General features: G+C 40.4%; 1 protein-coding gene across 1 annotated transcript in view; it reads right to left on the reverse strand.

The window, feature by feature from the left end:
- lzts2a (leucine zipper, putative tumor suppressor 2a) overlaps positions 1 to 1,357 on the reverse strand; it is a 38,377-nt gene extending 37,020 nt beyond the window's left edge. Inside the window, exon 1 of the mRNA XM_044373044.1 lies at positions 1,072 to 1,357. The gene's annotated coding sequence lies outside the window, so the exon portion shown is untranslated. The remainder of the gene's footprint in view (positions 1 to 1,071) is intronic.
- Positions 1,358 to 7,972: the final 6,615 nt, after the last annotated feature.

Below are 7,972 nucleotides of genomic sequence, written 5' to 3' on the forward strand. Positions count from 1 at the left end.
GTGCAGGAGAGGGTGGGGGGCATGTGGATGCAGAACATTTAAGAATTCATGTTTGCAGTGTGCATGCATGCATGCATGTCTTTAGATTACATTCTAGCTGTGAAAACATAAAGTCCAAGTCATCAATCAAATGCAAGGAGGGTGTTCACCACAGATGAGGAAGAGATGGAGAGGATCCCGGGCATGCTGTTCCCTCAGCGTTTATATCTGCTCCTGCAGGGATTATTTATGGCCCAATCAGACCTTGGGCGTTTCCATTTCAACTGAAAACTAATTCATATATTAAAGTAAGCCTTGAGAGCATAAAACAAATGGTGCTGAGGTCTCTCTCTCTCTCTCTTGCTGTGAAATTTCCTCTCCTCCTCTCTGTTGCTCCTTCTCTTACTTGCAAGCAAAACCAGCTGGAGATATCAAAAATCAGTCAGAGAGAACTGACATGACAAGAAACAGAAGTATACAAGAGTGTGTACATGTGTGTGTGCATGTGTGTGTATGTGTACCAGTTGCAAAGAGGGAGCCGAAACCCCATTCACAGAAACAGCTGGATGGAGCCACAGAGCAATGCTTATTCTCTAGTTTCTCTCCCTCATACCCTCTTTCTCTCTCTTCACACACACACCACATACCAGCACTTGAAGGGAAAAAAAACAACTGAATTCAGTGCACGAAACTGGTGGGAAAACTCAAAGTCACTGCATTCAACTGGATCAACGACGGATTATGCTCGAGCAAATCACTCAGACAAGTCAAACAGTCAATAACCAATTAATCATGTAAACTGAGCCATGCACACTCTAACGCAGCAGCATTAACCATGAAATCTAGTGCCATCAAGCCCAATTATGACAAAAATGTCCCATAAATGGCCATAAACCACGATTGTTTTAGTCCAATTAGGCAAAAATCTGCATGGAATCATGAAATAAGTTACTGTCAAATAAATAAAATGTGATTAGAAAGCTTTATAAACAGGGCTAATAACTTTAATTAACCCTCCTGTTAAAAAACACAACACTAAAACATCAAACTATTCAACCAAATCACTGTTGCACGCCGCGTTTATCCGCTCACCTTAAACAAGATGTTCTTTGGCTCTGTGCAGCAATATTTCCAACAACAGTTAAGGTTTTGTGCGTGTATCCGTTTGTGTGAGAGTTTAACTTTTTCTGAAAACAAAAGCACCCAACAAAAACTCTTCTCGTCTTTCTGCAGCTACGGTCTGCTCCTTTTTCTCCCAGACCCGTCCCGGATCCACAGCAGCTCGGTACAGGATCCGTTGCTGCTGCTGCTGCTGCTGCTCAGGCTGAGTGTTGTTCGGTCCTCTCACCGGCAGAGCCCGGTCTTTCTGCTCGGCGGGGCGGGCTTACTCTCTGCTCCGGCAAGGGCTCGACTGCTGCTGATCCACAACACCGAGGTTTAGGACAGGGGGAAGGGGCTCCGCAAGGGGGGGCTGCGACGAGCAACCTCTCCAGCTACAACAACTCTTTGTATTAATAAATTCTTTATTAGAGCTTTTTTAAAAACTTCATACAGTTGCCATCTGCACCCTTTTATCAATCTATTCTGAAATGTTTTTTTTCATGTAAGCTCAATATTTTTGGATAAAACTGCTATATTCAGCAGAGGTGCATTTAAGGTTGAGCGAGTCTTTTTTTGTTTGTTTGTTTGTTTGTTTTTAAAGTACCTCATTGATTTTTTTAATTTTATTTTATTTATTTATTTTTTTTGCTTTCAACAAGAGAATACCAGCAAAAGATGAACAACAGAGCAGGTTGGATACAGAGATTGTTTTCATTGTGACCATCTGTTAAACAGTGAATGTAACTAGCTGCTGAGGTCAATACCAAGTGGCTCCTTTGAGCCCCATCCATCAGGGGGCCCCCAATCAGGCAAATGTAAAGTATTTTGGAGGTTGCACTATTAATTTCTTGTCTTAAATTAAAGATCCCCTTCAGACATCTTTTAAGATATATAAAAATAGTCTCTTTGGGATAACAGTCAATGTCTGATATGTTTTTTTCCACCAAAAAAAGCTCCAGATGAGTTGTGATGTCATAAATCATGCTATTAGGTACACGTCTTAAACTCAGATTGAAGGTGAGCACAGAGACATTATCCACCCTCCAGTAGATAAATATTAAATCAGCCTTCAAGTGCTAAACTGCACATGCATCATTGTGCACAGTGAAGCTAAACTTTACAAGTAATGTAACAATAAACAAAGCACATTTTTGGGTGGAAATTGCTAATTAAAGGATGCATTACTCAGAAAAAACAGCAGCTGAATCTTTAATGTTGACTGCTTAATAGCTACAGCAGGTGAGCCAGGTGGGTTCCTTGGCCCTATCCTGCTTTGAACTTTCAGGTGAGGAGATTCCCGCCCACTGCCTCCTGTTCGCTCACACACCCAGGAAACACAATATGGGGTCTTCTCTTCTCGCCACAATAGACCTCCACCTGTCTGATTCATCCATGAAAGAGAAGCCGCATGAATGCCTGAATGACCTAATTTGTTAAAGGAATGTATGGATTGATTTCCACGAGGTCTAAAGGTGCAAAAATCCCTGCCAGTCAAAAAGAGCCACACGCCAGTAGTATAATGTTAATCTGAACTACCTAATCTAATGCAGGTGTCATGATGAATTTATACATAAACTACTGGAGAACACTGCAAAAAGTGTCTCTTAACAAAATGCATCTTGTCCAATTTAGACCTAAAATGTTGGCATATTTCATTTATAACTGATCATAAGTCTGAGTGTGTGTTCAATCACTCAATTAAGTCACTTTAGTTTGGACATGTGGTCCATAGATGTGATATAAAAAACATCAAAGATAAAAGATAAGTCAAGATGGCACCACTTTATTTCAGGATTTTCAGATCTTAAAGTGTGTCAGAATAAGTCAGAATTTGTTTTCTCCGGTTGATTCCCAGTGATTTTGCCCCTTCCAAGAAATATTTTATGACTGAAGACATTGAAGAGCTCATTGACGTGGATACATACATACATTTATATGCAACTTGATCAGTTATCAACGCTGTCATAATCAAAATAAACTAAAAATGGACAACAGGTGCACAAGAAATGTATTTAATTGTAATTTTCAGTGGTTTCAAACTGTTTGATTACCCCGCAGCCTCCACAGCATCACCCTGTGTCTTTGATGTTCAGCCGGCCCTCCTGCCTCAGTACAAAGACATTCAGGAGCCCTGTCACTGCTGAACTCCAGCTGACCTCTCCTCCTCTGTGTACAACATACCAATTTATTTCCTACACTAATGTCAGATTCGTAACACCCACCTCTCTTCCTCTGCCCTCCTGCTCTCCTGCTCATCTCTCCCCCCTTTAGATTGTCAACCACCTCTGGTCCTTTTCTTCCCCTTTATTCCACTCCCTCCTTCCTCTCCTGTTATTTCACCCACATAAACTCCATCTCTTTCCTCTCTGCCATATTCAACCTCCACCCCTCAATTCACCATCGCAGCCCCTCTTTCCTCAATCCCTTTCTCCTTTAAATCGTCTCCATGGTTCATTTCAACTTCAGGCTTCGGCACCCTGCAACGCTAATATGATTTCCAGCTGAAATGAAACGTGCAAATGTGCTGCAGTCTCTCCTTATCCCCAGTGGGTTCCCATTGGAGTCTACTTCATTAGGCCAGGGTGGGTGGAGATTTTTTTTTTCTTCCTGAGCTGCAGAAGATTAAAGTTGAACATTTTCTGGGCCTCAGGTTTGTGGAAAAAGCTTCACTTATTTCTCCAGCATCTCAAAAGCCCTGTTAGTTTATAGTCTCTTCTTCCACAATATGCAAAGTATGTGTGCATGTGCTGTTGCAGCTGTATATGCGTAGATCTCTGTGTGCTCAAGTGTGTATTCTAAAAAAAGTCCTTGCCCTCGGCATGCTGTGAGATTTGTACAAGACCTTGTTTATTTCATAATCAGTGAGAGGAGGATGCTGCATGTGCAAAGCGGAGAAAAGTCCTGCTTATCTCATTTTTTCCTGATTTATTGCTGGAATTATGTGTTTTCAGCCATGCTAGCAGCATGCCTCTATGTCAGTAAGTTCATTTCTTTGGACCAGACTGAAATATCTCAACCACTATTGGGTGGATCACCATTAAACCTTGAACAGACATTTATGGACTCGTGAGGATGAATCCTAATGACTCTGGTGATTCCCACTTTTCTTCTACATGTTGACATCTGTGGTTTTAAATTAAATGTCTCGACCATGGATGGATTGCCACGACTTTTTATACAAACATTCATGTTTACCACAGGAAGAAAAGTAATAACTGTGGTCATCCCCTGATGTTTTATATAGTGCCATCATCATCAAAAATTCATTTTGCCCAATAGGTTTAAGATGATCAAATTCATGCAAAGCTAACGACATTTCCATCAGCCTCAGATGAACTTTGTGTTTTGTGCTAATTAGCACATGTCACCAAGTAAACACGGTAAACTAAGATGGTGAACATGATAAATATTCATGCTTAACATCAGCATGCTGGCATTAGCATTAAGGCAGCATTCAAAGCACGGCTGTGTGGTTGCACTTCTCATCTTGTTGATAAATTCAAGACCAGTTATACTTTGTGTGTTCAAGCAAAAGTAAAAAATGCTTCAAAGATTGATCAAAAGCAGTGTTTAGGTTTTGTACCAACATGACACATCTACAGGGTTACATCAAGTGGTGCAGTCAAACATTAAGTCTCCTGACTTCAGCAGTGTTTGCTCCTCCTTGCTTGGCTGCTATAGTATGGTTCATGTGTACTACAGTATATATGCACGCTGTGTTAGTCAAGTACACATATGCCTCCAGCAGCTCTGAAACCGTGAGAATGTGCGCAGGGCTCCCACAGGGGGGACTCTGACAAGCAACTGCGCTGACACATCTCACACACTGTTAGGTGTAACAGCTTCATAAAACAAGATGAAACAGATTAATAGAGAATTCCTCACGCTCATGCCTCAACGGAAATAATACACTGCGAGCCTTTGTTTCCAATCCTCTTTGGTCTGTCTGTGAAGGCCCAAAGCCTGGATCATATGACTCACACATGCTCTGTCCCCTCAGGGTCTTCATCCACTGCCAGACACCTGACCAAAGCCCGACCCTCAGCCTCAACATGATTCAGAAATATCAAAGAGCGCCCAGCAGTGCTTCTGAAATTATTCACCTGACAGAACATTCCTCCAGTGCATTATTGTCTTTTTTTGTCTCAAAAATCTTTCAAACCAACCTTTGTGTTTAATGACTCATGAATTGTTTATTACTCATTTGCCAAGTGGATGAATTTTAGCTGTTCAATAAACAATGAAGCTCAAAGTGCATCCAGGACGAATCTGCCAAACAAAACAACAATGTGGGATTTTGAAAAACGCCATTATCCTTGTTTTGGCCCTTTAAAAATTCATCAGGCACTCTGACATCTCTGTCATGCTCCCAATTAGAGCTCTCCAATCCCGAAGCTGCACGGCCAGCATTCTGTGGGGGTTTATTTACATATTTCCATAATGGTCAAATCAGGAGAGTGCAGTGTAGCATGAAACACTTTATTCCCTCAGATTCCAACTCTGGTCTGAGCCTGTGAGCTCATCCAATATTGAATTCTTTGTCTACGAGCAGAATCAGTGTGGCTGGGAAGCAGAGAACTGGGGCAGAAAACAGCTTCATCTCTGTTTTGATACTGCTGTCTGTTCTGAGCCTCTCATCTCTGTGCCGTCAAGGTTGGTCTTGTAAACCAATATGACAGCTCAGTTTCTGTCTAATTCGGTGAAATTCTTTGCTGCTGCATTCAAGGCCGTGGCAGCGCAAACTCACTCAAACCACGCAACGAAGATGATTATTTAATACGGCTATCTACACACGCTCATTAGGAGTATGTCTGTGCAACAAAAATAACCACATAGATAATTTATCCAGTCGCCAGCCACCACTTTGATCTTCTTTTTATTCAACATTCTGATGTACTTTCATCCATTTTAATTACAGTCCCCATATGTTCAACCATTCTCCGCTACACTGGCACTGTAGCTGAACTCTGACCTCAACGAACCCTCTGAATACAGGGAAGATATCATTAATACTCATAAAATATATAAATATAACCACTATACGCTTCTGGAGAGACAATATGAACTCATTAAATTGTACATGATATCTGACTCTCTCTCCTCATCAGTGTCTGATGAGAGAAAAGCAGTGCTAGAAAAGGTTTAAATGATCTGTTTCAGTTACATAAATTTTGTTTTTATCCTTAGTCTGTGTCCTCTAAAACAAAACAGCCTCATGTACTGAGGAAATGCTCAAAAGGGATCTGAGGTTATTACTGAAAAATGTTTCTGAAAATGAAAAAAGTCAACAACCTTGTAGTGACATTTTTGTACAAAGTTACAGGCAACAAAAGTTTTAAGTTTTCTAATCAAAAACTGTTTTCTTCTTTTTTATTTCTAAATTGAGAATTTGTTCAGATTTAGCTTCATTTTATAAGCTCATATATTTCAATGTGTCCCTGCAAAGTAGCATAAAATTAAATTTAAAACCACTGGACAAACAAGGAAGGAAATGTATTTTCCTCAAAATACATTTTTAAAAAGTGGCCACTGGCAATGTACCTTTCATTTCTAGTTCCGTTTTATAGTTCAGTACTGCATTTTTCTGGTCGGCTACACATAAATGATGTGACCTATTGTTTGACATTTTAAGTGCAGCTACAGTACAAGGTAGCTGGATAGCATTAAATCTAAAAACATCAGGGAGAGATTTTGTTGTCAGTCTCTCTCTAGAATCAAAGAGCAAGGTCTAGATTTACATTTTACACTGATATTCAAAAATCACAAAGGAAGAATCAACCGTACAAGAAAGAGAGATACAATAACTCCATCACAGTGGTTTTAATAACCTTTTCTCAGCTTTTCTCACATATTATCATCCCCCTGCTGGGTAGATGAATGCCACAAGGCCAGACCCATCTTTTACTGAAGGTAATTCTGGGAAATTTAGGACGACACTAACGTTGACACTGACACATCTCTGACTGAAATATAGTGGGTACACTAAAAAGTTAAAAAAAGAGTACCCGCTGTTCTACTCCTGGAGTGCACATCACAGATCAATGAACTACAACTTTTTCTTTTCAGTACCGCTCCAGCAAAAATCATCCCTTTCTCTGCACCTCCTTGTGATGTGAGCACACTGTAGGCACTAATCACAGCCGAGCAGATTTCCAGGCCGTCAGATTAAAGCTAACTACCTCCAGTAGCTAACACCGCTTCTCAGCCTCAACCTCTAGATTCAGGATCTTTTTTTTTTTTTCCTCACTGAGCTGAAAATGGGATGCCAAGAGCAATCCTCTCTGGATTATTTAAACAGCCACTTCAAAGGGGAGCAATTATAATCCTACATTATTGATATGGGAAAAACCAGTGAGTAAATGTCATCGTGACTAGAAAGGAACTGCCACAGACATATTTGGACATGCAGAGTGTGAGCACAGGATGAGTACTTTAAGGTTTGAGGTTTAATTTCTTTATGTGACATAAGAAGGTAGGTTGAGTAGACATAATCTTGCGCACAACAGTGCATATACAATCGCACACTCGCATACACAAGAGACATCTACTCGCACACTTAAGCACTCAAATGGTGCTACAATATATTTAGGGATAAATAGGGGAAGATTTTGGGGCTTATTTATGCACTTGCTCCATGCATTCCTTGTCATTTTTTGTGTTTTATTTTCATTGAACATTGCAGCAACTAAAAAAAAAAGCGAATAATAAACAAAACAGTTTTAGATTAAAGAACTTTTTGGTGTGTGCGTGTGTAGGAACGAAGCTGCTGCAGTGTCTCATACAACAGCATCCTCATCTCAAACACTTATGTAAGATTTATTCTCCTCCCACATTTCTGCATGCATTGTGTCCTCATACATATACAGTACAGCACTGTATACAGTATAGAGTG

Source organism: Thunnus albacares, chromosome 14 (assembly GCF_914725855.1).
Source record: "Thunnus albacares chromosome 14, fThuAlb1.1, whole genome shotgun sequence".
Taxonomy (NCBI): Eukaryota; Metazoa; Chordata; class Actinopteri; order Scombriformes; family Scombridae; genus Thunnus; species Thunnus albacares.